This window comes from Pongo pygmaeus, chromosome 6, assembly GCF_028885625.2.
Source record: "Pongo pygmaeus isolate AG05252 chromosome 6, NHGRI_mPonPyg2-v2.0_pri, whole genome shotgun sequence".
Lineage (NCBI taxonomy): Eukaryota > Metazoa > Chordata > Mammalia > Primates > Hominidae > Pongo > Pongo pygmaeus.
Genome location: NC_072379.2, coordinates 22,111,301 through 22,137,741, shown reverse-complemented (window position 1 = coordinate 22,137,741; position 26,441 = coordinate 22,111,301). Strand labels below are relative to the sequence as shown.

Genomic DNA, 26,441 nt, shown 5'->3' with positions numbered 1-26,441 from the left:
TTTTGTATTTTTACAGAGATGGTGTTTCACCTTGTTGGTCTTGCTAATGTTTGCATTTTTACAGAGACGGTGTTTCACCTTGTTGGTCTTGCTAATGTGTGTATTTTTACAGAGACAGGGTTTCACCATGTTGGCCAGGATGATCTTGACCTCCTGACCTCAAGCGATCCGCCTGCCTCCGCTTCCCAAAGTGCTGGGATTACAAACGTGGGCCACCACGCCTGGTCTCCTCGTAACATTTTTAACAGCAGTTATAATAAATCTGCATGCACACCATGTAATGCCTATGGAATTAATAACTAGTCTTCTATTGTGCAGTGCTTCTAGTCACATATATAGATGTTTTTCAAATATATATAGATGTTTTCTCAAATACACAAATCCTCCTAAAAGCATCATATACCGATATTCACTGCAGCCTGAACAGCAGATTGGGAACAACTTAAACATCAGTCAGTAGGTGACCGGTTAGTTGTATCATTCTTTTTGAGACAGGCTGCAATGCAGTGGCAAGATCATATCATAGCTGACATAGCTGACTGCAACCTCCGCCTCCTAGATTCCGGCAATCCTCCCACCTTAGCCTCTCGAGTAGCTGGGACCATGGGCGTGCACCACCACGCCTGGCTAATTTTTGTACTTTTTGTATAGATGGGGTCTCAATCCATTGCCCAGGCTGGTCTTGAACTCCCAGGCACAAGTGATCGGCCCGCCTCGGCCTCCCAAAGCGTCGGGATTACAGTCGTGAGCCACCGCGCCCCGGCTCCCAGTTGTGTAATTCTTACAAAGAACATTACGCAGCTGCTAACGAGGACTTTCCATTAGTCTTGATATGGCACACTCTCCAAGACATTTAAAGTATAACACACCCTACAGTGTGTATTAGGAATTGCCATTTGTGTGGGGAAATGATTATATTCACATATAAGTTTATAAATTCAGAAAGCATTCCGAAAATTCATCGAGTATCCAGGGGTAACTGTGCTTGTCTCTAGTGTTGAACTAGTGGCGGGAGGAAGATTTAATTTCCACCACATGTCCTCTGGTGCCTTTTGAATTCAGAATAATTTCCGTTATCTATTAAAAATAAAATACCGGCCGGGCACGGTGGCTCACGCCTGTAATCCCAGCACTTTGGGAGGCCGAGACGGGAGGATCACTTGAGCTCAGCAGTATCACTTGAGCTCAGGAATTTGAGACCACCCCGGGCAACATGGTGAGGCCGTGTGTCTACAAAAAGAAAAAATAAAGTAAAATATCACGTGTTACTGAATCCCTGGAATTTGGCGGGCACTGGATACTGTAAACAATTGTGGAGCTCTTTGGAAATTTACTTTAAAAGGGAGTCCTCTCAAAGGCTGGACATCATGACTCTACAAGGGTGAGTTTTCAAATCTACCATGGAAGCCCAGCGCCTCAGCAGCATCCTGAGTCCTACTGACGGACAGGTTCTTATGACTCAACTCCCATCGCACCAGTCCTGCAGCTTTCTAAAGGCATCCAGCACTTTCTACCTTGCATTCTATCTTCATCTTCGCTAGTCCTTACAGCATCGCATGATCCCGGCGGAGGGTGCTTATCAGACTAGCTTGTGTGTCCCCACGGCTCCTACAGCACCGTCAAGCACAGGGTCCAGAAAGCTCCAATGAAAGGCATGAAAGCAGAAAGGGAAGGAGACTGAGGAGCAAACCGCGCGAGTAGGGGCGGGAGGAGGCCCACCCTACGCCCTGTCCCGCGCGGAGCACAAGCCCTGCCTGCATCCTGAGCTCCCAGGTCCGCAAAGTCGGGCCCCACTGAGCTGCAACGCCGGAACCCAGAAGCACTTACTGCCAGGAACAGGATACTCTCGTGCGCGATAACGTCGCGGCCGCGGGGCGAGGGGTGGGACCGCAGGCACCGTGCAGCCGCGGACCAATGAGCGGGCGCCGGACAGCCCGTGGCCCAATGGCGGCGGCGCGGGCACGCTAGGAGCGGGCCGGGCGCGCCGACTTTTCCGGAAGATCCGGATAGTGCATCCCGGCCACGGCGCGCGGGCCATGGGATCTCCGCGCGCCGCATCGCTTTCTTTTCTTCCTCTGGAGCAGCTATGGCGGCGGCGAAGACCCTGAACCCCAAGGCCAAGGTGGCCCGAGCGCAGGCGGCGCTGGCTTACAACATCAGCGGGGCGCGGGGTCTGCAGGACGTGCTGAGGACCAACCTGGGGCCCAAAGGGACAATAAAGATGTAAGGCGGGGCTGGCGGGAGGGCTGGGTGGGCACCGCGCGCAGCTGCGCACCTGGCGGGCCCAGGACCGCGGACGGGAGCCCGCTGTCTCGGGGCTCCGCAGCCACCCTTCTTCGCGTCCTCCCAGGCCGGTCTTGTTTCCTGCTAAGCCCCACCGTCGCGGCCATTTCTTCCTGCGTCGATGCCGTCTCCATGGAGAAAAGAGCGGCTCTAGTGTGCGGCGTTTCCCGCCTTCTTGGACTTCCAGACGCCCTGAGGGCTCTGCACAATCTCTGCGGGGACGGGGTGGGCACTACACCTGTCCTCCAGCCTGCGGGAGATAACTGGCTTCATATTCTCGGCTTCCTAAGATCGGGGAAAAGCCCGTTTTCTAATGGGACTTTTTAATTTAGTTTTCGTTGACAACTAGCTCTATATCCCTGGGCTCCCTAAGATCTGGGAAAAGTCCTTTTTTGTTGTTTGTTTTGCTTTTTTTTTTTTTTTTTTTTTTTTGGAGACAGAGTCTCGCTCTGTCACCCAGGCTGGAGTGCAGAGGCGCGATCTCGGCTCACTGCAAGCTCCGCCTCCCGGGTTCATGTCTTTCTTTCTCCTGCCTCAGTCTCCCGAGTAACTGGGACTACAGGCGCCCGCCACCACGCCCAGCTTGCTTTATTTATTTATTTATTTATTTTGTATTTTTAGTAGAGACGGGGTTTCACCGTGTTAGCCAGGGTGGTCTCGATATCCTGACCTCGTGATCCACCCGCCTCGGCCTCCCAAAGTGCTGGGATTACAGGCGTTGAGCCACCGCACCCGGCTGGAAAAGCCCGTTTTCTAATGGGACTTTTTAATTTAGTTTTTGTTTTAATTTCGTTTTTGTCACAGTCTGATTCATTTCTGTCCCTTAAACAGTCTTGTTTCTGGCGTTGGAGACATCAAGCTTATTAAAGACACAGGAGTTGACAGTAAGCCCTGGCCAACATGGTGAAACTCGGTCTCTACTAAAAATACAAAAATTAGCCGGGCATGGTCCTACACAGTGTGCTGCTTCACGAAATGGTGAGAGGTGCTCTGCTAGGTCAGAAATGTCTTGATTTTCCGTAGAACTTTTGCTTTGTAGAAAGATTTGCAATGTCCATTCTCAAGGTAGAGCATTCAGAAGTGACATGTAACAGTGACAGTAATAGTACTGACTGTGCCTGGAGTCTGACAGCCCTGTCTTTGAATCCCTGCTTTTTTGCCATTCACAGTCTGGGCTAAAGGACTGTAATTGTACATTAATTATAATAAAATTTGAAAAATTAAGGGTGGTTGACACAATCACATAGGCAAAATGCATGAGGATGGTTTTTCTCTTTATGGTTTTTTTTTTTTTTTTTTTAAGACAGAATCTCACTCTGTCGCCCAGCCTGGAGTCCAGTGGTTCACTGCAACCTCCGCCTCCTGGGTTCAAGTGATTCTCCTGTCTCAGCCTCCCAAGTAGCTGGGATTACAGGCTTGCTCCACCATGCCCAACTAATTTTTGTATTTTTTGTAGAGATGGTATTTCACCATGTTGGCCAGGCCGGTCTTGAACTCATAACTTCAGGTGATCCGCCTGAGTCAGCCTCCCAAAGTGCTGGGATTACCAGGCATGAGCCACCGCATCTGGCCGGTTTTTCTCTTTTTAAAACAGCAATTTCTCTGTTATGTCTCATCCCCATCTCCAACTGGAGGGGAGAGAAATCTCTTTGCTTTAACATTTTTAAAGTCTTAGGGATGGAGAATATGAGATTATTGAAGGGAGTTTGCATTTTACTCATCCCTAAATTCCCAAAACTTAGCAGTTCAAATCCAAGAAAAGGAAATGATTTCCTGCTGATTTGAGTTCAGAATAATTAGGGTTTTGCTAGTAGTATACCATGCTATCAACATCCAGATGAAATATCTTTAGTAAAGACTTGCTAATCTAGGAGGTGTTGTTTTTGTTTTTAGTGGGTTCAGTGGTGGCCCGCGTTAGCAGAAAAGTGGAGCCATAGTTAAACTTGACGTCAGAATTGTTTGGGGGCCGGGTGCGGTGGGCTCATTCTTGTAATCTCAGCACTTTGGAAGGCCGAGGTAGGTGGATCACTTGAGGCCGGGAGTTCACGATCGGCCCTGGCCAACATGGTGAAACTCCATCTCTACTGAAAATACAAAAATTAGCCAGGCATGGTTCTGTACGCCTGTAGTCCCAGCTACTCCAGAGGCTGAGGCAGGAGAATCGATTGCTTGAACCTGGGAGGCTGAGGTTTCAGTGAGCCAAGATTGTGCCACTGCACTCTCCAGCCTAGGCAACAGGGTGAGACTGTCACCAAAAAAAAAAAAAAAATTTATTTGGGTTTTAGTGTGTGAGAAATACAGCATAAGTACAGAGAAGCACATAGAACATTTACAATTTAGGAAATAATTATAAAGTGGACACACACAACCACCATTGTAGTTAAGAAATAAATTGTTGCTGCCACCTCAGAAGTCCCCTCCCACTGGAACCTCTCTCCAGTCTCCAGAAGTCTGTTTTTCAGTTTTCTTTGAAAAAATTACAAACCTATGAAAATAATAATTATATTGTGTTTGCCCTTTACCTAGATTCACCAATTGTTTACATGTTGCTCCATTTCTTTTCTATTTTTCCTCTGAATCATTTGAAGGTAAGCTGCAGACATGTCATTTTACCTCTAAAATACAATTTTTTTCCGCTTCTTTTTTTAAGAGACAGGATTTTGCCATGTAGCCCAGGCTGGTTTCAAATTCCTGAGTTCAAGGGATCCATCTGCTGTGGCCTCCCAAAGTGCTGGGATTACAGGCATGAGCTAACGCACCTGACCTTTCCTTTTAAATTATTTGGCCATTGCAGAGTAACAGTGGAGGCTGCTGAGCTTTCATTTTAGGAGATACCTGGCTTATTCTCATTAGAGCCCTACACTTGCCTAAAGAGGCAAGGATGTAAAATTATCTGTTACTGTTAACTGTTAGCTGTCATCTTGAGTAAACTTTTACTGAGCCTCAAGCTTCCTCATCTGTAAAGTAAAGATAACCTGGGAAATAAATTACACATGAAAATGTTTCCATCATTATAATTGCATGCGCATGATAGCTAATTGTGACTTTTTAATCTTAGTAATTTGTAGCCAAACACTTGGGTAGCTTTTTCAAGTAGATAGCACTTAAAGAGGCCCTTCATGCATTTTGTGGTATTTTTAGACTGTTTCATATTGTTTTAAGTGATTCATTCTTTTTCTACTTTCAGCAAATTCAACACCCAACAGCTTCCTTAATAGCAAAGGTAGCAACAGCCCAGGATGATATAACTGGTGATGGTACGACTTACAATGTCCTAATCATTGGAGAGCTGCTGAAACAGGCGGATCTCTACATTTGTGAAGTATGCACAACTTTTTTTTTTTTTTTTTGAGATGGGGTTTCACTCTTGTTGCCCAGGCTGGAGTGCAATGGCATCTTGGCTCACTGCAACGTCCGTCTCCTGGGTTCAAGCAGTTCCCAGCCTCAGCCTCCCGAGTAGCTGGGATTACAGGCATGTGCCACCACGCCCGGCTAATTTTGTATTTTTCGTAGAGACGGGGTTTCTCCACGTTGGTCAGGCTGGTCTCAAACTCCTGACCTCAGGTGATCCACCCATCTTGGCCTCCCAAAGTGCTGGGATTAAAGGCGTGAGCCACCATGCCCAGCACACAACTCTTGTTTCTGTAATATTTTATTGTATATAGGACATGTCAGATACTTATTTATACAAATTGATGTGTTAATACTAGTGGAGGCCATACAGTAGAAGTAGGGGGCTTAAATCTGGGTCTTTGTCCTGGTCTAAAACAAATTTGTTGTGACCTTGGACAGGTTATGGAACCTTTTTTGGCCTGAAAATAATTTTGTAATCAAGTTGAATTGCCTATGTGATTTCTATCTGTCTTTAGATTAATAATTGAGATTTTAAAATGGGATGTTTAGGACTAGGCATATTTATTTGTTAGGAAAAAGACAACCAAAAGCTTACATTTGGATAAATTCCACTTTTTTAGCCCTGACTAGTTCCAAGGTTTAAAACAAACCTCATTGAGTACGAATCTATTGTCAGAATTTTCTGGAAAAAGAGAGCAGACAGTCTTTATTTATTTTTATTAGTAAATGATGTGAATTAGTTTGAGATTACCTATAGAAAAGATAGAATAATGCTACCATCTGTGAGTTATTGGGACACAGTGTCGGTTTTGACATGATTCAGAGTGGTTTGCACAGTGAACACCCAAGTGTGCTTTATAGTTCTCTTGGCTTTGACCCTGTGCTAGAGCATTGCCTGCTCTTCTCCTCTGCATTGAAAGGAATATTTATCCTTTTAAATGTATTCAGAAAGCCAGCACATTATATTACCTCGTGTTCAAAGGTATGATGATCAGAATATCCCTCCAAGAATTATCTGAACTTTATCATGAACTATAGTTGCATCTAATTGAAGATGCAAGTGTTATTGTGTGTTTATTGTAGGGCCTTCATCCCAGAATAATCACTGAAGGATTTGAAGCTGTGAAGGAAAAGGCCCTTCATTTTTTGGAAGAAGTCAAAGTAAGCAGAGAGATGGACAAGGAAACACTTAAAGATGTGGCCAGGGCATCTCTTTGTACTAAAGTTCATGCTGAACTTGCAGATGTCTTAACAGAGGTATGTATTAAATTTTGTCTGTGTCTGGTATGGTACACCTATATAGAAAATCTCTGATAGTAGAAACATGAATATAATTACCAATTTCAATCACAAGGTGCTATGTAGGTTCATTTTTGTGGCAGTGATACCTAATCTGTGTCTCTAAAAAGTAAAATGAGGAAATTCAGATAATAGTATACCTAACCAGGTTTCAAAAGTAAAATTGGAGCTTTCATTAAAAGGTTTATAAAGTGGAGATTTTGTTATTAGAAACCTTCCAGTTATCAGTATTTTTAATGAAACACCAGGAGGGATGTTAATGTTAAGGAATGTTAATGTTTGGGAATTACAGATTGAGATTTCAGAAATGTAACAGCTGTTCATATATAATGTATTCTATATGCTTATAGAAAAAGACTTAAATCAGTGTAGAGATTGTAAAATGAACAAACTGTCTACTTTAGCCTTCTGAAAAGCAACATGTTTCTGCTGCTGCAAATTGAATTTACTTAATGGTTATCCTTCTATTGCAGGCTGTAGTTGGCTCCATTTTGGCCATTAAAAGAAAAGATGAACCTATTGATCTCTTCATGACTTTGTGATCATTGACAAGAAACATAAATCTGAAACTGATACAAGGTAGGTGGTAGAAGACTATGAAATACTAATGGTCGGGCGTGGTGGCTCAGGCATGTAATCCCAGCACTTTGGGAAGCCGAGGTGGGTAGATCACCTGAGGTCAGGAGTTTGAGACCAGCCTGGCCAACATGGGGAAACCCCATCTCTACTAAAATTACAAAAATTAGCCGGGCATGGTGGCGGGTACATGTAATCCCAGCTACTTGGGAGGCTGAGGCAGGAGAATTGCTTGAAACTGGGAGGCGGAGGTTGCAGAGAGCCAAGACCACACCATTGCACTCCAGCCTGGGTGATAAGAGCAAAACTCCATCTCAAAAAAAAAAAAAAATACTAATAAAGTGTGTTTGGAAATTTAGGGGTGCTTTGTACAATATATATTGTTGGCAAAATTTTTAATATATTTGGATATAAAATATTGTATATTTACCCGAAGATATAAGTTGGATAAATTGCTAGGTGAAGATTGTTTTTACTTTTAGTAATATTTTCTCCTGAAATAAGGTGAATGTTATGTTGTATTTATGGGTAGAATTATTCTGAAAAGTGAACATCAGTCATTTGGCGTTTATTGAATTGCTAGGTACAAAGCATAATGAGAAGCAGTAGAGGAATTAAAAAAATTTTTTTTCCCAAAGTCTTAGTTAGAAAACATGTATATGTTCGTTTTTCCTTTCTTTTTGTGGAGAATGGAGTCTCCTTATGTTGCCTAGTCTGGTTTTGAATTCCTGGGATTAAGGTGTCCTCTCACCTCTGCCTCCCCAAGTGCTGGCATTACAGGCACTTGGCAGAAAACATGTTTTTAAAAGATGTCATCACAGTTTGACAGCCTACCAGGGAGATGATCTCTGCAGACTTTTCTGTACAGCATAGGATCTTCAAGTAATTCAAGAAACAATGCTGACTGCATGAAAATTATCAATGCCTTCTCAGTTCGATGTTTAACATACACCCATCTGGAAATCAATAACCATAATTTTGTGTGTGTTTGAACAGCTTAATCAGAGGGCTTGTTTTGGACCATGGAGCATAGCATCTTGACAGGAAGAAAAGGGTGGAGGATGCATAAATCCTCACTTGTAACGTGTCATTAGAATATGAAAAAACTTAAGTTTATAGCCCCTTAACAGTGAAATGGAGGAGCTTCGTGTTTTAGGTGAGTTACTTTTTTGTGCAACTTCGTTTCCCACTGTAAGGACAATAATCCTCAAATTGGTTTGGGAGAGTTATAGGAAACAGCCTCTGAAGATGTGCAAGGGGCAGGATTGGAGCTCAGTGAGCTGTTTGTTAAATCTTAGGACTAATCCAGTTTCAGAAGCTATTTTCTCAAAAAATAAATGTTTCCCTGCTTTCTGTAACTTTTTTTTTTTTCTTCTTAATAGAGAAGTGAATTCTGGCTTTTTTTACAAGAGTGCAGAAAGAGAAAAACTCATGAAAGCTGAAAGAAAATTGATTGAAGATAGAGTTAAAACAAATAATAGAACTGAAAAGGAAACTCTGTGGTGATTCAGATAAAGGATTTGTTATTAATCAAAAGGTGAGAATGAAAATCCAGTGTATAAACTAAATAGGATGTATCATCCTTTTTACTTTTAAGGTGAAAGATGTTGAAACTAATTTTTATTTTTGTTATAGGGAATTGACCCCTTTTCCTTAGATGCTCTTTCAAAGAAGGCATAGTCGCTCTTCGCAGAGCTAAAAGGAGGAATATGGAGAGGTATGAGTAGCAGATTTATCTGAGTAATTTGACTTTTACTTATTTTGCAAATGAATTGGGATTATTTGTTTTTCCTTATACTTTATTTTTGGGTTTTTCAACTGTACAATTAATTGGCATTAACTAAATTCGCATTATTTTGCACCCATCAGCACTGTCCATCTCTAGGATTTTTATTATCATCACAAACTGAAACTATATACCCATTAAATAGTTACTCCCCATTTCTCATTCCCCCTAGGCCCTTGTAAACATTATTTTATTTTTTGTCTCTGAATTCAGTACACTTCTCCCAAAGAGCTCACCACAATAAATGTTTTTTTTAAATATTATTTTATTATTTTTTTGAGACAGTCTTGCTGTGTTGTACAGTGGCATGATCGTGGTTCATTGCAACTTCTACTTCCTGGGTTCTTAGGATTCTCGTTCCTCAGCCTCCCGAGTAGCTAGGATTACGGGTGTCTGCCACCATGCCCGTTGAATTGTTTCGTTTTCGTTTTGCTTTTTCGGTAGAGATAGGGTTTTGCCATGTTGGCTAGGCTGATCTCAAACTCCTGGCCTCAAGTGATCCACCGACCTCAGCCTCCCAAAGTGTTAGGATTACAGGTGTGAGCCACCATGCCTGGCCAATAAAGAGCTCTTGTCCATCTTTAGATTTCATTTGCTGACTTGGGGAGAGTGGTTTAAATGGAGGGTTAAAAGACTGGTTTTCAGCTGGTTAATGGCAAATGAAAAGGCCTAGGTTAAAGTACATTTTAAAATTTAATTTTGTGTGTAATTCTGAAAAATTCCTTCCTAGAAATTACTGGTCTTCTCTTTGAACTTCACTGGTAACATTGCTTATTCATTTCCCTTAAAATGCTATTTCAGGCTGACTCTTGCTTTTGGTGGGGTGGCCCTGAATTCTTTTGAGGACCTAAGTCCTGACTGCTTGGGACATGCAGGACTTGTATATGAGTATACATTGGTAAGTGTATTTTCTTCCTGAGGGTAATAGAACTTTTTAGCGCATGAATTATTTTTGTTTTGTTTGAGATGGGTTCTCACTCCTGCCCGGGCTGGAGTGTAGTGGTGTGATCACAGTTCACTGCAGCCTCATCTTCCTGGGCTCAAGTGATCCTCCTGCTTCAGGCTCCTGAGCAAATGGGACCACAGATATGTGCTACCATGCCTGGCTAAATTTTTTTTGTAATTTTTATAGAAACAGGGTTGTATTGTGTTGCCCAGGCTGGCCTTAAACTCTCGGGCTCAGGCTGTCCTTCACCCTCAGCCTCCCAAAGTGCTGAGATTACAGGTATGAGCCACTGTGCCTGATTCATGAAGTCTTTAACAGAAAAATTAATTGAAATTCAGGATCAGATTTTTGTTTATATACATTTTGAAGGTTTATGTGTAGTAATGGGAAGCCATTTATATGTGATTTTTCAAAAAGATAATTTGGTTTGATGTCATCAAGTTTGTTCCTTATTAATATGCTGCTTGTCATTCTCTGTAAGTCCCTCTTCTCTCTTTGCACAAATCCTGTTCTTGAAAATCATGTTTCTTCTACACAAAGGGAGAAGTTCACCTTTATTGAGAAGTGTAACAACCCTCGTTCTGTCACATTATTGATCAAAGGACCAAATAAGCCTACACTTAGATCAAAGATGCAGTAAGGGATGGCTTGAGGGCTGTCAAAAATGCTATTGATGATGCTAAGATCCTCACCATATTTCAATTCTATTAAATTGTTTTGCTGGTCTGAAAAGCATGGCTGAATACTGTGTTCTTTTATCAGTAGTTCACACAGCCAGACACCATGCAAAAGCAGTCTTCCCTTTAGAATGACTGATGGTATGCTAAGGTTTTTCATAGCATATCATTATTAAAGGTGAATACAAATAAATGAACTAACACTGATCTGTTGAAAGAGCTGCCACTGGCCAGTGAAGCCATTCTGGTTGGACCATTCTCCTATTTGATATGTTAGTCGCTTGTATTGTGGCTTTCAAATGCAGTACTTAAATTGATGTGGTCATAGTGAATTTGTAAGAAATTAATGGCTTTCATATGTATATTTTGTTATTCATCATTAGTTCTACAGTTTTCTTAGCATTTTTCTTTTTCCCCCATCCAACAGGCTGTGTGGTTCCCGGGTGCTGGTGCCATGGAAGTGGCAATGGCAGAAGCCCTGATTAAATATAAGCTCAGTGTAAAGGGCAAGGCACAGCTTGGAGTCCAAGCATTTGCTGATGCGTTGCTCATTATTCCCAAGGTGTGTATGCCTTAAACAGTCAATCTTCCAAAAGATTCAGCTGATCAAACCTTTTTGATAATGTAGGCTTTATTCATAATATGGATTTTGGATAAACAGGTTTGATCAGTTTTCTTCCTGACTCTAGAACATCCAAATGTATTTGGTTTCTCTGGGAGGCCTGAATAGCTGACGTTTCAGATGGCAAGAGAGAACCCGTAGCTTAATATTTGCAGTATTAGGGGTTATACTTGAGTACAAACTTGCTTTTTGTTTTGGTTTTAGTTAAACTGATATTGTTTTTGATTATATACTAATGTTGAAGTATAGTTTATGACTGAGTATATTGCTGCTGGGTTTGGGGTAGATGAGAGAGTTGATCAGTAACTTGTGTCTGGTTATTCTCTGAAGGGAACATAAATGTTCTGTTTTCATGCAATGAGATTTTATTTATTTTTTTTGTTTTGTTTTTAAGAATTTTGAGAGTTTTGCTCTTGTTGTCCAGGCTGGAGTGCAATGGTGTGATCTCAGCCCACTGCAACCTCAGCCTCCCCAGTAGCTGGGATTACAGGTGCCTGCCATCACACCCGGCTAGGTTTCTTTTGTATTTGTAGTAGAGATAGGGTTTCACCATGTTGGCCAGACTGGTCTCATACCCCTGGCCTCAGGTGATCCACCTGGCTTGGCCTCCCAAAGTGCTGGGATTACAGGCGTGAGCCACTGCATCCGGCCGAGATTTTCCTTTGCTCTTTTTTTTTTTTTTTTTTTTTTGAGATGGAGTCTCTGTCACCCAGGCTGGAGTGCAGTGGCGTGATCTCGGCTCACGGCAATCTCCACCTCCCAGGTTCAAGCGATTCTCCTGCTTCAGCCTCCTGAGTAGCTGGGACTAGAGGCACGTGCCACAATGCCCAACTAATTTTTTGTATTTGTAATAGAGACAGGGTTTCACCGTGTTGGCCAGGATAGTCTCGATCTCTGGACCTTGTGATCCACCCGCTTCGGCCTCCCAGAGTGCTGAGATTACAGGTGTGAGCCACTATGCCTGGCCTTTTTTCTTTTTTTTTTTTAAATATCAATTCTTCGTGTTTTCTCAGGAATTAAATTTGTTTACTTTAGGTTCTTGCTCAGAATTCTGGTTTTGACCTTCAGGAAACATTAGTTAAAATTTAAGCAGAACATTCAGAATCAGGTCAGCTCATGGGTGTGGACCTGAACACAGGTAAGAGAATGCAACTGTTTGTAGAGGAAAAACTAGATGTAGTACATGTGAGTTGAAGCCAGGAAAGATTCAAAACGGGGACCAAAAAAAAAAATCTTTTGCTTTGCGATTTGACACCAGTACTATTAGGGAAGTCTGGGTTCTAAAATGGGATAAAATAGGATATTAATAAAAAATGGAATGACTAGGTATAATAATTAAGGGAGTAGAGTAGACTGAGTAATTTTGGTATAGTTTTGTTGGAGATGTTGAGTGGTGGTAGATGGTTCAGATTAATGTTGAAGGATTTTCATATTGCATTTGCCTTACTTGGTTCTTTCTTTTTTTTCTTTTTTTTTTTTTTTTTGAGACGGAGTCTTGCTCTGTCTGTTGCCCAGGCTGGAGTGCAGTGGCAAGATCTTGGCTCACTGCAAGCGCCACCTCCCAGGTTCATGCCATTCTCCTGCCTCAGCCTCCCGAGTAGCTGGGACTACAGGCACCCGCCACCACGCCTGGCTAATTTTTTGTATTTTTAGTTGAGATGGGGTTTCACCGTGTTACCCAGGATGGTCTCGATCTCCTGACCTCGTGATCCGCCCGCCTCAGCCTCCCAAAGTGCTGGGATTACAGGCGTGAGGCACCACACCCGGCCACCTTACTCAGTTTTTAATCAAGTACTATGGTAAGAAAATAGATTGAGTGATTATATTCATGGGTGAAAAACAGCTAAAGATAGCAAATAATGCCAGAAAAGGGGATCTAGAAATCTAATGAAATGGTGACAGCCCTGATCTTAGGCCCCTGTAACAAAACAACACAAATTAAGTACAAAGTAGGAGACAGATAACAGGTACGTCCATGCAGTATGTGCAAGACCTATTGTTGTCAACATTATTATTAAAAAAGATTTCTGGAATGAGGGAAATGATCAGTCCATTTTAGCCAGATTAGAGTTGCAGTGCTGTACTTTAGTATGGGTAAACAGAAATGTATCCAGAAGAAGAGAGGGGTGTTCAGGTCTTCTAAGTAGAAGTCAGACACTCCTTAAATATTGTGGACAGGGGTCATGGTTTAGAGTAGAAAATTGGACTAACAGAGAAGCTTTGAATTCTCATAGTTAATACTGGAGGAAATGAGTCATCAGTGATAAGCAAAGCCACACAAAATATTGTTGGTTCTTATTGAGTGGACTTACTTTGGTTGCCTTTTAGGTGAGCCCGTGGTAGCAGCAGAAGCAGGCATTATGGGATAACAGTTGTGTAAAGAAACAGCTTCTTCACTCCTGGTAAGTTTGGGAAAATGAAAACTAAACTGTTAGAGAATCATCATACTCTTTTCATTTGGTGTCCTCTGTTTAGTTGCTCATTTTCCCCCATGAATAATTTAATCAGCTGTAAGTATGGAAACCGAACTAGCCCTCTCATGTGTAGAGGGGAAGGGGGAAATTTACATGGATGTTAACGTGTGCAGCTTAGTTGGAAGTGGGAAGTTGAGTCGAATTAGTGCTCCTAATCATCTGAGCTATCTAATTTTTGTCCCCCTTTCAGCACTGATTGCCACCAACATTCTCTTGGTTGATAAGATCGTGCGAGCTGGAATGTCTTCTCTGAAAGGTTGAATTGAAGCTTCCTCTGTATCTGAGTCTTGAAGACTCTGCAAAGTGATCCTGAAGAATACAGCTGTGGAATTTTTGTCCAAGCTTCAAATGAGTTTCAAGGGAATTTTCCCATGTGAAAAAAGGAGAGAACACTGGCATCTGTTGAAATTCGGAAGTTCTGAAATTATAATTACAGTATTTTTTAAAAATTGCACTGAAGTGTACACACATAAAGCAGGTCTTTCACCCAGTGAACAGGATGTTTTGCTTTAGCAGCAGTGACATAAAATTCCATGTTAGATAAGCATATATTACCTACCTTATTAAATATTCCTTGAAAAAGCAGATTTTAATGGTTTAATTTTATGTGGACATACGTTAAATTATTCAACAGTACCCTATTGTTAAGCATTTGGTTTTAAATTTTTTATGCTAATATAAATAACACAAGTAATTTAAAATTTTGGACACATCCCGTTAGTGTAAATTTCTGAGTAAATTTATTGATCAGTTGGACTTTTCACGCTTTTGAAATAGCTTTGCTAAAATGGTCCCCCTACAAAGTTGTAGGAAATGGGAAGAGGAGTAAACTAGAGGCAAGGGAGTTGAGAGAGCTGGAAGGCATGGTGGCTAAGGGCTACGGTTATCAGGTGAAATTTGAGATTTGTAGGCTGACTATATTTTCAAGCTTCTGAACTTATGCAAAATATTCATCCCAAAGCCTCTAGCGTCATAGTTTTCTCACCCAAATTACTATGTTTCCACAAGATTTATATAGTTGGTCTATCTCTGCGGTCCTTGAAGGTGAAGTTGGTGTTACTAGGCTGTGGGTTTTGGGGGCTCAGCAGTGACCTGGAGTGTGCAAATAAATGTTAAGTTGAAACCTCTTTTGTGGTCTTGAAATGGTTTGACACACAGAAGCAATCTTAAAGGGAATGAAAGCTGTCCAAAGGTTCAAAAAGTAGTGAAGGGGCCTCTAGGGACCCTCAACGTGCTTTTCCTTAATTCCCTGGGCGGCCCTGCAGGTGGTATGACCAGTCCTACCCCTCGCGTCCGTCTGTTTCCCCCGCTGAACCGTTGGGTGAGGGGCGGTGGTGGAGCAGCATGCGCATGTGTGGAGGAGGCGACTGCCACCGTGGTGCGTGAGGGTGGATGAGCAGCGGGTCCGTGGGTGCGCGCGGCGTGGCGCGCCAGTCCTGATGCCAGCATGGGTTGTTCATCACCGCTGCTGTCCCTGCTGTCGTTCCCGGTTGGTGCGTGGCTCAAGCTAGGTCATTGAACCGCCGGCCACCCCGGGGTGCTGGGAAAGGGGATGGGACCCTCTGCCCGCTTCCGGGATGCGCCTGCAGCCGCCAGCTGGGAAGGTTGCTCTCGGTGCGCAGGGTGCCTCACGGCCTTGTGCTTTCAACTTCTTGCTCTGGAATCTTTCAAACTTATAAAAGGGAAAGAGAGACCGGGCGCGGTGGCTCATGCCTATAATCCCAGCACTTTGGGAGGCCGAGGCGGGTGGATCACTTGAGGTTAAGAGTTGGAGACCAGCCTGGCCAACATGGTGAAACCCCGTCTCCACAAAAATACAAAAAATTAGCCGGGCGTGGTGGCGTAGGCCTGTAATCCTAGCTACTCAGGAGGCTGACGCAGGAGAATCGCTTGAAGCCAGGGGGCGGAGGCTGCAGTGAGCCGAGATTGTGCCACTGCACTCCAGCCTGGGCGATAGAGCGAGACTTCATCTCAAAAAAAAAAGGGAAAGAGGAGAATGTAACAAGGAACGACCCCTGCCCTCACGTACTCGTGGGCCAGCTTAAAGAGCTGCCAGTTTGGGGCCAGTCCTGCTCCTGCGGAATCGCACTCTCCCCGTCTCCTGGAGCCATTCTGAAGTGGGTCCAGACATATCCCATTTTATTCTAAACCTTCAGCTGGAATAGTCAAAAGAAGTCACGAAAAAATAATTACCCTTTCTCACCTAAAAAACTGGCAGTGCTGCTTAACAATATATCCAGTCTGTTCAAATTCATCTATTATCTCATAAAGGGTTTGCTGGCTGAGTTAGGGACAAAATATAGCTCATACATTGCAATTGTATGTTATTTCTTAATTCCGATTCAATCTGATTATTTCCCTACTTACTCCTTTTATTTATTTGTTTTTTTGGTGGGGTTGGGGGGCAAGGTCTCACCGTGTTGCCCAGGCTGGAGTGCAGTGGTGCCATCATAGCTCACTGTGGCCTCAAGCAATCCCTGCCTCAGCTTCCCAAAGTGCTGGGATTACAGGCCTGAGACACCATGCCAGGATGATCCGTTTTTTCCCCTTGGCGATATATTTGTTGAAGAAACTGAAAATAGGCCAGGCACGGTGGCTCATGCCTGTCATCCCAGCACTTTGAGAGGCCAAGGCGGGCGGATCACAAGGTCAGGAGTTCAAGACCAGCCTGGCCAATATGGTGAAACCCCATCTCTACTAAAAATACAAAAAATTAGCTGGGCGTGGTGGCACGCACCTGTAGTCTTAGCTACTCAGGAGGCTGAGGCAGGAGAATCGCTTGAACCCGGGAGGCAGAAGTTGCAGTGAGCCAAGATCACGCCACTGCACTCTAGCCTGGGCAACAGGGCAAGGCTCTGCCTCAAAAAAAAAAAAAAAGAAAAAGAAAATGGATGAAATCAGTGTGAATGTGTCAGAATAAGAGAGCCAAAGATAGGATCTTGAGGAACATCAAAAGACCAGGACTCTGCCTTGAAAGAAGTTACAGTGCTTAGACATCCTTTCTTGGAAAGACACTGAAGTGGTGCATCAAGCTGAAGAAGTGTGGCCTATTGGAAACAGCACCGTAAAGAGACCCGAATCTAGTCCTGTCACCTGCTAACCAGCTCTTTAAGTCATTTCTTTTTTGGGTCTTGGTTTCCTCCTGTGGAATAAGGACTTTGAAGCAAAGACCCTTTTTTATTTATTTTGAGACAGAGTCTCACTCCGTCCCCCAAGCTGGAGTGCAGTGGCACGATCTTGGCTCACTACAACCTCCGCCTCCCAGATTCAAGTGAGTCTCCTGCCTCAGCCTCCCAAGTAGCTGGGATTACTGGTGAGCACCATCATGCCTGGCTTTTTTTTTTTTGAGATGGAGTCTCGCTCTGTTGCCCAGGCTGGAGTACAGTGGTGCAATCTTGGCTCACTGCAAGCTCCGCCTCCCGGGTTCACACCATTCTCCTGCCTCAGCCTCCCGAGTAGCTGGGACTACGGGTGCCCGCCACCACGCCCGGCTAATTTTTTTGTAGTTTTAGTAGAGACGGGGTTTCACCCTGTTAGCCAGGATGGTCTCGATCTCCTGACCTCGTGATCTGCCCACCTCGGCCTCCCAAAGTGCTGGGATTACAGGCGTGAGCCACCGCACCCAGCCTAATTTTTGTATTTTTAATAGAGACGGGGTTTCGCCATGTTGGCCAGGCTGGTCTCTAACTCTTGACCTCAGGTGATCTGCCCGCCTCTGCCTCCCAAATTGCCGGGATTCCAGACGTGAGCCACCACGCCTGGCCGGTCCTTTTTAATTCTATGATATTTCTGAGGCATTCAAACAAGTCTAAAGGTGCTCATTTAACTATTTGGCGATAATCATTGTGCATTTATGGCAGGGGCCAGGGATATACTGTCAAAAATATATATGTATTATATACTTCCCTTTTGGAGCATACAATGGTGAGAATCACTAAGAACTGATAAGAGTTCAATAAGTGGAGAGGAAGAAGCAGAGAAACAGCATGAGCAGAAGGATGGGTAGAAAGTGCTAGATGTATTTTAGGGTAGAGTGTCTAAATTCGCCTAGCTGGGGCAAGGGTTTGTGTAGAGGAAGAAAGAGGTAAGTGCAAATCTATCATGTGCTCAACATTTCACCCATGCTATTTTATTACTATCTTTTTATTTTTTATTTTTTGAGACAGGGTCTCACTCTGTCACCCAGGCTGGAGTTACAGTGATATGATCATAGCTCACTGCAACCTTGAACTCCTGGGCTCAAGCAATCCTCCTGCCTAGCCTCTGCACCCTGTCTCTGAGCCATTGCACCTGGTTCCGTGTTACTTTAATTGATAGAGCTACTACCTAAGAGATAGTGAGATATTATCCCCATTTTTCATACTTATTTTTTTTCTTTTATGAACAAGCTACAGTTGTCCATAGGTATCCCCATTTTTCAGATGAAGTAACTGAATCTCAGCTGGGCGTGTTGGCTCACACCTGTAATCCCAGCACTTTGGGAGGCTGAGGTAGAAGGATCACTTGATCTCAGGAGTTTGAGACCAGCCTGGGCAACATAACAAAACCCCATCTCTACAAAAAATACAAAAATTAGCCAGGCCTGGTGGTGCACACTTGTGGTTGCAGTGAGCCAAGACTGCATGACTGCACTCCAGCCTGGGTGACAGAGCGAGATCCTGTCACAAAAAAAAAAAAAAAAAAAGAAAAGAAATTGAATCTCAGATTAAGAAATTTGCCTAAGGTTTCCCATCTAACTAAATGGCAGAACAAGAATGTGAAGGCAAACAAAACGCAAAAGGAATTTAAAGCCAGATTTTTAAGCCTCCACATTTTTTGTTTTGTCATACCATCATGAGTATTGCATATGATCCAAATATTACCATTTGTTTTATATATATGCATGTATTACCGATAACTCTCTTTTTTATCTGCAGGAAATGGACAGGCTACTAGCATGGTCCCCCTGCCAGGTGGGAGATTCCTGATGGGAACAAATTCTCCAGACGGCAGAGATGGTGAAGGCCCTGTGCGGGAGGCAACAGTGAAAACCTATGCTATCGACATATTTCCTGTCACCAACAAAGATTTCAGGTACATCAGGTGTTCTTCCAGGAGGAATGAAGGCCCTCTCTAATCTCATTCTTTTTTTCTTTCTTTTTTTTAGACTGAGTCTCACTCTGTCACCCAGGCGCTGGAGTGCGGTGGCGCAATTTCGCTCACTGCAACCTCTGCCTCCCAGGTTCAAGCGACTCTCTTGCCTCAGCCTCCCAAGTAGCTGGGATTACAGGCACCCACCACCACACCCACCTAATTTTTGTATTTTTAGTAGAGACGGGGTTTCACCATATTGGCCAGGCTGGTCTCGAACTCCTGATCTTGTGATCCACTCGCCTCAGCCTCCCAAAGTGTTGGGGTTACAGGTGTGAGCCACTGTGCCTGGCCTAATTCTTAATATTTAAAGGGAAACTAACTTGTTCACTGTCACGTGTCATCTTTGCAGTGTACTATGGGATAAGTGTTATCTACGTTATTCAGATGAAGAATCTGAAATCCAAACAAGTTTGACTGACTCTGTCAGTCAGTGGATGAGCTTGGCCTGGAACTGAAATCTCTGGGCTCTTGAGCCAGTCTGTGCATTTTCCATTACACTGGGCATAGCACTGAGAAATATAAGCAAATGCCAGTCACTAAACAGAACCCTCTTCTACATGCGGAAAGGGATTAGGAGAAGGGATATCATAGTAGAGAGTCCCTTAAATTCCCCTTATAGGCCAGGTGTGGTGGCTCACACCTGCAACGTGAGCACTTTAGGAAGTCGAGGCAGGAGGATTGCTTGAGCTCAGGAGTCTAAGACCAGCCTGGCAACATAAGGAGACCCTATCTCTGCTAAAATAAATAAGTATATAAATATACATATTATATATATAAATGTATATATAACAATCCATCTTACCCTGACAGTCTGCCTGCTGAAACTTATTAAACCATACCAAACTATATGAATTTATTTTTATTATTATTATTTTTTTTTGAGACAGGGTCTGGCTCATCACCCAGGCTGCAGTTCAGTGATATGATCTCAGCTCAATACAGCCTGTCTCCCGGGCTCAAACCATCCTCCCATCTCAGCCCCCTGAGTAGCTCGGACTACAGGTGCGCACTACAATGCCCAGCTTATTTTGTGCTTTTGATAGAGACAGGGTTTTGCCCTGTTGCCAAGGCTGGTCTCAAACTCCTGGGCTCAAGCAATCCTTCTGCCTTGGCCTCCCAAAGTGCTGGGCTTATAGCTGTGACCCACTATGCCTGGCCTTGAAAATCCATTTTATTTTATTTTATTCATTTATTTTTTTGAGACGGAGTCTCGCTGTCACCCAGGCTGGAGTGCAGTGGCACGGCCTCGGCTCACTGCAAACTCTGCCTCCCGGGTTCACACCATTCTCCTGCCTCAGCCTTCCCAGTAGCTGGGACTACAGGCGCGCACCACCACGCCCGGCTAATTTTTTTTTTTTTTTTTGTATTTTTAGTAGAGACGGGGTTTCACCGTGTTAGCCAGGATGGTCTCGATCTCCTGACTTCGTGAACCGCCCACCTCGGCCTCCCAAAGTGCTGAGATTACAGGCGTGAGCCACCATGCCCAGCCGAAAATCCATTTTATTTATTTATTTACTTATTTAGGTGTGACCCACCATGCCTCGCCCTGAAAATCTTATTTATTTATTTAGAGACGGAGTTTTGCTCTTGTTGCCCAGGCTGGAGTGCAATGGCGCGATCTCGGCTCACTGCAACCTCCACCCCCCGGGTTCAAGCAATTCTCTGCGTCAGCCTTCCGAGTAGCTGGGATTACAGGCGCCCGCCACCACGCCCAGATAATTTTTGTATTTTTAGTAGAGACGGGGTTTCACCATGCTGGCCAGGCTGGTCTTCAACTCCTGACCTGGTGATCCACCCACCTCGGCCTCCCAAAGTGCTGGGATTACAGGTGTGAGCCACCGCACCCGGCCAGTCCCTTATATAAATTTTTAAAAAGATGTTTTCTTCGTTTCCTAGCCCCTTCTACCCACCTACAAAGTTCCAAAGGCTTTAATGCTATTGCAACGGCAGTCAGAGGTCAAGCTTGGGGGGGTGCGGTGCAGCTCCCTAATGCGGGCAGCCTCAAAGGGAGCCGACCCTGCCCAGCACGAATGGCACCGGGCGGTGGGGGACGCTCCCGAGGTCCCCGGAACATGGCTGGGGGAAGTGTTGGGGGTGCACATACCCAGGCTCAGCTGGCGCTGGTTGGCACTTGCGCCGGCCATTGAGGAGCTTCTGGGAGACCCTTCGCTCATGCCTACCAGGCGCCAGCCGGTAGGTGCGCAGCGCCTGCTCGAGCAGCGTCAGGCCTTTGCTGCGCGGACCCCGCAGGCCGGGAAGTCACGCAGGTGGTAGTAGTCCAGGTGGTCGTAAACTCCTCCTCATAGCTTATGGGTGGCGGCTGCTGGGCTGAAGACTGCGCACAGGACATCTCGCCCGGCCGCCTGTGGTCACCCTCCAGCGCAGGCGCGCTCCTGGAAGACCCAGCACCTGGAGTTCCGATTGGCTCTGCGTGAGGGGCGGGCCTTTGCGACATCTTGGGGGGCGCCTTCGGTGACGTCACAGGGGCGGGCCTTCTGCCACGTCACAGGGGCTGTACAGTGCCTGGAGCTGGGCAGTCTTGTCGGAGTGGAGCCTGGTAACCGCGACCTCCCCACCACTTCCTGTGTGTTGCTGGCTGGAAAGGGGTAGTTGACAAACTCCCACCCAGCACGGTATTTATGTCGGTCAAAAATGGAAAACTATGTGTCCGGGCGCGGCCGAGGAGGGAGGATCCCTTCAGGCCAAGAGCAGCCTAGCAATATGGCGCAACCCCATCTCTGTAGTCCAACCTCAGCCTCCCAGCTACTTGAACCCCAAGATTCAAGGCTCCAATGAGCTGTGATTTCACCACAGCACTCCTGCCTGCGAGACTGAGGTAAACCCTGTATAAAAAAATTTAAAAAAAAACTATCCAAGTGTACAACCGGGAAGGACTGCTTAAAGAAAACATGAGGCTGCCTGGGCCCTGCTATCCCAGCACTTTGGGAGGCCGAGGCAGGAGGAGGGCTTGGGTTCAGGAGTTCGAGACGCGCCTGGGGCAACATGACGCAACCCCGTCTCTACGAAAGATACAAAGATTAGCCAGGCGCGGTGCACGCTTGGCCTAATTTTTGTATCTTTCGTAGAGATGGGGGGGGTCTTGCTATGTTGCCCGGGCCGGTCTCGAACTCTTGGGTTCAAGCGATCTTCTCACCTTGGCCTTTAGAGTTGTTGGGATTACAGGCGTGAGCCACCGCACCCTCCTGGGCTAGGCTATTTAATAACATAAGAAAGTGCGGTGGCTCACGCCTGTAATCCCTACACTTTGGGAGGCCGAGGCGGGTGGATCACCTGAGGTCAGGAGTTTGAGACCATCCTTGCCAATATGGTGAAACCCAGTCTCTACAAAAAATACAAAAATTAGGCCGGACGCGGTGGCTCACACCTGTAATCGCAGCACTTTGGGAAGCTGAGGCGGGCCGATCACCTGAGGTTGGGAGTTCAAGACCAGCCTGACCAACATGGAGAAACTCCATCTCTACTAAAAATACAAAATTAGCCGGGTGTGGTGGTGCATGCCTGTAGTCCCAGCTACTCAGGAGGCTAAGACAGGAGAATCTCTTGAACCCAGGAGGCCGAGGTTGCAGTGAGCTGAGAAGCATCACTGCACCCCAGTCTGGGCGACAGAGCGAGACTCCAGAGCTTGAGACCAGCCTGGGCCATGTAGTGAAACTCTGTTTATACAAAACAAACAAAAAAAGCCAGGTGTACCTGTGTCCACCTGTGGCCCCGCTACTTAAGAGGCTGAGGCAGGAGGATAACTTGAGGCCAGGAGCTGAAGGCTGCAGTGAGCTATGATCATCCCACTGCTCTCCATCCTGATCAATAGAATGAAACCTTGTCTCTAGATAGCTAGCTAGCTAGGTAATTGATACGTAGTTTTCTATCGGAAATTTTTTTCCTAGACTTGAACATGTTTTTCTAAAGTAGCATTCAACACATCAGCATTTTACAGTGTTATTAGTTGTTAATATGATTATGTTTTTCTGAAATACAGTATTCTTTACAAAAGCAGTTTTGTCTTTCAAAGCACATACATAGGTCTTCCAGTGAATTTGTCTGATGTTGGCGAACTTCGCTTTCTGGTGACTGAGTCAACAGTATGTGTTTCATAAATAATGTAGCCCTATTTTTTTGAGACAGGGTCTTGCTCTGTTACCTGGGCTGGAGTGCAATAGCATGATCTCTGCGCACCGTAGCTGCCGCCTCCTGGGTTCAAGCGATTCTCCTGCCTCAGCTTCCCGAATAACTGGGATTACAGGCGCCACCACATCTGGCTAATATCTTTTTGTTTTTGTTTTTGAAACGGAGTTTGCTCTTGTTGCCCAGGCTAGAGTGCAATGTCACCATCTCGGCTTACTGCAACCTCCACCTCCCGGGTTCAAGCGATTCTCCTGCCTCAGCCTCCCGAGTAGCTGGGATTACAGGCATGTGCCACCAAGCCTGGCTAATTTTGTATTTTTAGTAGAGACAGGGTTTCTCCATGTTGGTCAGGCTGGTCTTGAACTCCCGACCTCAGGTGATCCGGCCACCTCAGCTTCCCAAAGTGACAGGTGTGAGCCACCGCGCCCAGCCTAATTTTTGTATTTTTAGTAGAGATGGGGTTTCACCATGTTGGCCAGGATGGTCTTGAATTCCTGACCTCAAGTGATCCGCCTGCCTTGGCCTCCCAAAGTGTTGGAATTACAGGCATAAGCCAACATGCCCGGCCAGCCCTATTTCTTTAAGCATACACGTTTTGCACTTGTTAAAAGTATTTGAACATACAATTATCCAGCTTCCCTTGTTTGTGTATGTTTGAATTTTGTATAAGCTTAAATATTTTTTCCAATCTAAGCTTTATTATATCCCCTTTCTTCTATATTTGTATAACTTTAGGTGGCTGTCTTTGTTGGAAGTTTTTTCTGAAAAGCCTTAAAACAGAATATAGTTATTGGCAGCAATTTCAAAGTTATTTGAGGGCAAGGGGAGATTTACAATGATGATTCAAAATGAAGCAAACTAAAAAGTAATGAAGCAAGACAGAGGATAAAGCAGTATTCACTTGAGCACATCCCAAAAAAATAAAATTTCAAATGTAACTAGGAAAAGGTATGCTGAAGATCATAATACAGGAGTAATTATTAATATTCAGAATAGCTTTAAAGCAGCTCACCTTTTGAATGTTGGGAATTGACCAGGAGGTGGCTGTAACCTAGGATGGTTCCTTCAGTAATGACCATTTTCTTTTTCAACATGATGATGATTCTCCACCTTCTAAGAGACCAAAGACCAACGAACCACCACAGCCACCAGTTCTGGAACCTGCCAATGATGGGCAACGGAAAGTGAGGGAGTTCAACTCTGGTAAGTTCTCAGTGAAATCCACAACCTTTTCCTTCATCTTCTGGACTCTCAGTGTGGCTGATGAAAGTTACAATAGGCTCATCTGCAGGGGGAAATGCTTTAGCATGTATTACTACGTTATAATCTCTCCTTCGTAAAGCCAGGAGCTTTTTGAAAGTCACATTATAGACGTTGTTTAAACATGGTTTGAATTTACCAAAGCATAGGACATTGTTTCATCTCATATTAGTTAGTTGGCTCAAAATTAGTGCTAATGACTTAGTAATTCAATGGTTTCTCTTAGCTTTAAAACCTTCTTTATTTCAGAACTATTTCACCTCTTGGTTTTCGTTTTTGCTGTGTGTCACTGCCTGCCAGCTGCTATTGTGTTAACTCCCAGTGGATCATGTGTCCTGTGAAGGAACTGAATGAGATATTAATGGCAAATTATGTTGATGATTCATATTTTGAATATAAATAGATCATTAAGCTTGTATGCATTTTGAAAATAGTATGTTAATACTCCATTGTGTCATAGTCACAATGATTGGCTACATATTGAATTTATGTGTACATTAAGTTGTTGTATGTTTATGTTCTTTAACATTCTAACTTGCAACTGTATATCTGTTAAGTCTTTTTTTTTTTTCCCAAGAAGATCAGACTCTGATTTATTGAGGCATCTGTTTGATGCCAAGTTAAGTGGCCCAGGCTCTGTGTAGGGGGTGAGGTTAACACAGGAAGAAGGATGGTGAGGGGCAAGGGTGCCAGGATTAAGTTGGAATAAGGCTTCCCAAGTTTCCCTGGCCCTGGCCAGTTGTGCTGCTGGCCTGAGCATCTGATGAGCTTGCAAGGGTGACTCCGAGAGGTGGGTGGTCCAGGGGCTAGGGCAGGGACTTTGGAGTCACGCTGTTGGCTTTGAATCCAGACTCCTACACTTGGTAGCTGTGACCTTTCCATGCCTCAGTGACCTGCAGAACTGAGCTCTGTCTGAGCCAGGTCCCATCCAGGCACTGCGGATCCATCCAGAGTTAAACCATCCCAGGTTGCTCACTATCTGCTGCCTTCTCAAGCAGATCCTTGTCTCCTTGGAGGCCTTCACAATCCAGTGGAGGAGGCGAAACTCATCTGCCTCTGTCCCTCTGGGTGTGCCTCATGCCAGGTGCATCTGTGGACACAGGCCATGCTCCTGGGCTTCCAAAGTTGGAGAAAGTTGCCAGGCTCAGGTGGCTATATCAGAGCAGCTGCTACCCTCTGGACACAGTGACAAAAGAACACTCTGGGCCTAGAGCCCTGGTCTGGGGCACTGGGCAAGGCTCTTGTACTTCTCTGAGCCCGTTTCCCCATCTGGAAAGTGTGCTGATGGAGTCTCCCTTTGGGCACTGAGGGCTCAGTGTTAGTTTGAGAGCCAGCATCTGTGGTTTGGGCTATAATTCCCCTTCAGCCCCATAGCTGGGGGGAGTCAGGGACTTTGTCGGGATTACCCTAGGCATCAGTCCAGCTTCCTGCTCCTGGCTTAGGCTCAGCATCTGAAGTAGTTTGGGAGGCAGGTGGTCCTGGTGGGAGTTGGAGCTTTTCCCCAGACTTAGGTCACACCCAGAGCCAGAAATCTTGGCACCTCCTCTGGGCTAAGGATGCATCTGGCCCCCAGGGTGCAGGTAACTGCCCACCTTACCTGGTTTCTGCCTGCCAGGGCCAATCTTCAGACCTCGGGACTTTCCAGCCTATCCCACCTCCCTCTCTGGCCAGCCTTGAACCCTCGTGGGTCCAGCTCTTTTTCCAGGCCGTCTCATGGTTGTCCTTCTGCCCCGAGGCCTGGCTCATGCTGCTCCCCGTCCCACTCACCATGACCCACAAGGACCACTCCACACCCAGCTCAGCCCCATCCCCTTGGATAGTCCTTTCTCTTTCCTCAGGCGACCAGGTGCATATCTTGGTGTCAGGACCTTCCCTGCATCTGGGAATG

At 44.9% G+C, this 26,441-nt stretch overlaps 1 protein-coding gene, 2 non-coding genes and 1 pseudogene across 8 annotated transcripts in view; all 4 read left to right on the top strand.

The window, feature by feature from the left end:
* Window positions 1–1,977: 1,977 nt before the first annotated feature.
* LOC129041460 (T-complex protein 1 subunit zeta-like) lies at window positions 1,978–15,403 on the top strand (annotated as a pseudogene).
* LOC129041833 (small nucleolar RNA SNORA22) lies at window positions 6,467–6,600 on the top strand. The gene has a single exon (XR_008503968.1). It is a non-coding gene; the product is annotated as a small nucleolar RNA SNORA22 (small nucleolar RNA).
* Window positions 10,977–11,111, top strand: LOC129041826 (small nucleolar RNA SNORA15). Its single transcript, XR_008503962.1, has one exon. It is a non-coding gene; the product is annotated as a small nucleolar RNA SNORA15 (small nucleolar RNA).
* Window positions 15,404–21,668: 6,265 nt separating the features above from the next.
* Window positions 21,669–26,441, top strand: part of LOC129040952 (uncharacterized) — a 28,465-nt gene continuing 23,692 nt past the window's right edge. For 5 of the 6 annotated variants that reach the window (XR_010127083.1, XR_008503743.1, XR_008503744.1 and 2 more), the window contains exons 1-2: window positions 21,672–21,986; window positions 24,412–24,496. The gene's annotated coding sequence lies outside the window, so the exon portion shown is untranslated. Of the gene's footprint in view, window positions 21,987–24,411; window positions 24,497–26,441 lie in introns of all 6 variants that reach the window. The other variant, XR_008503745.1, reaches the window with a different exon arrangement.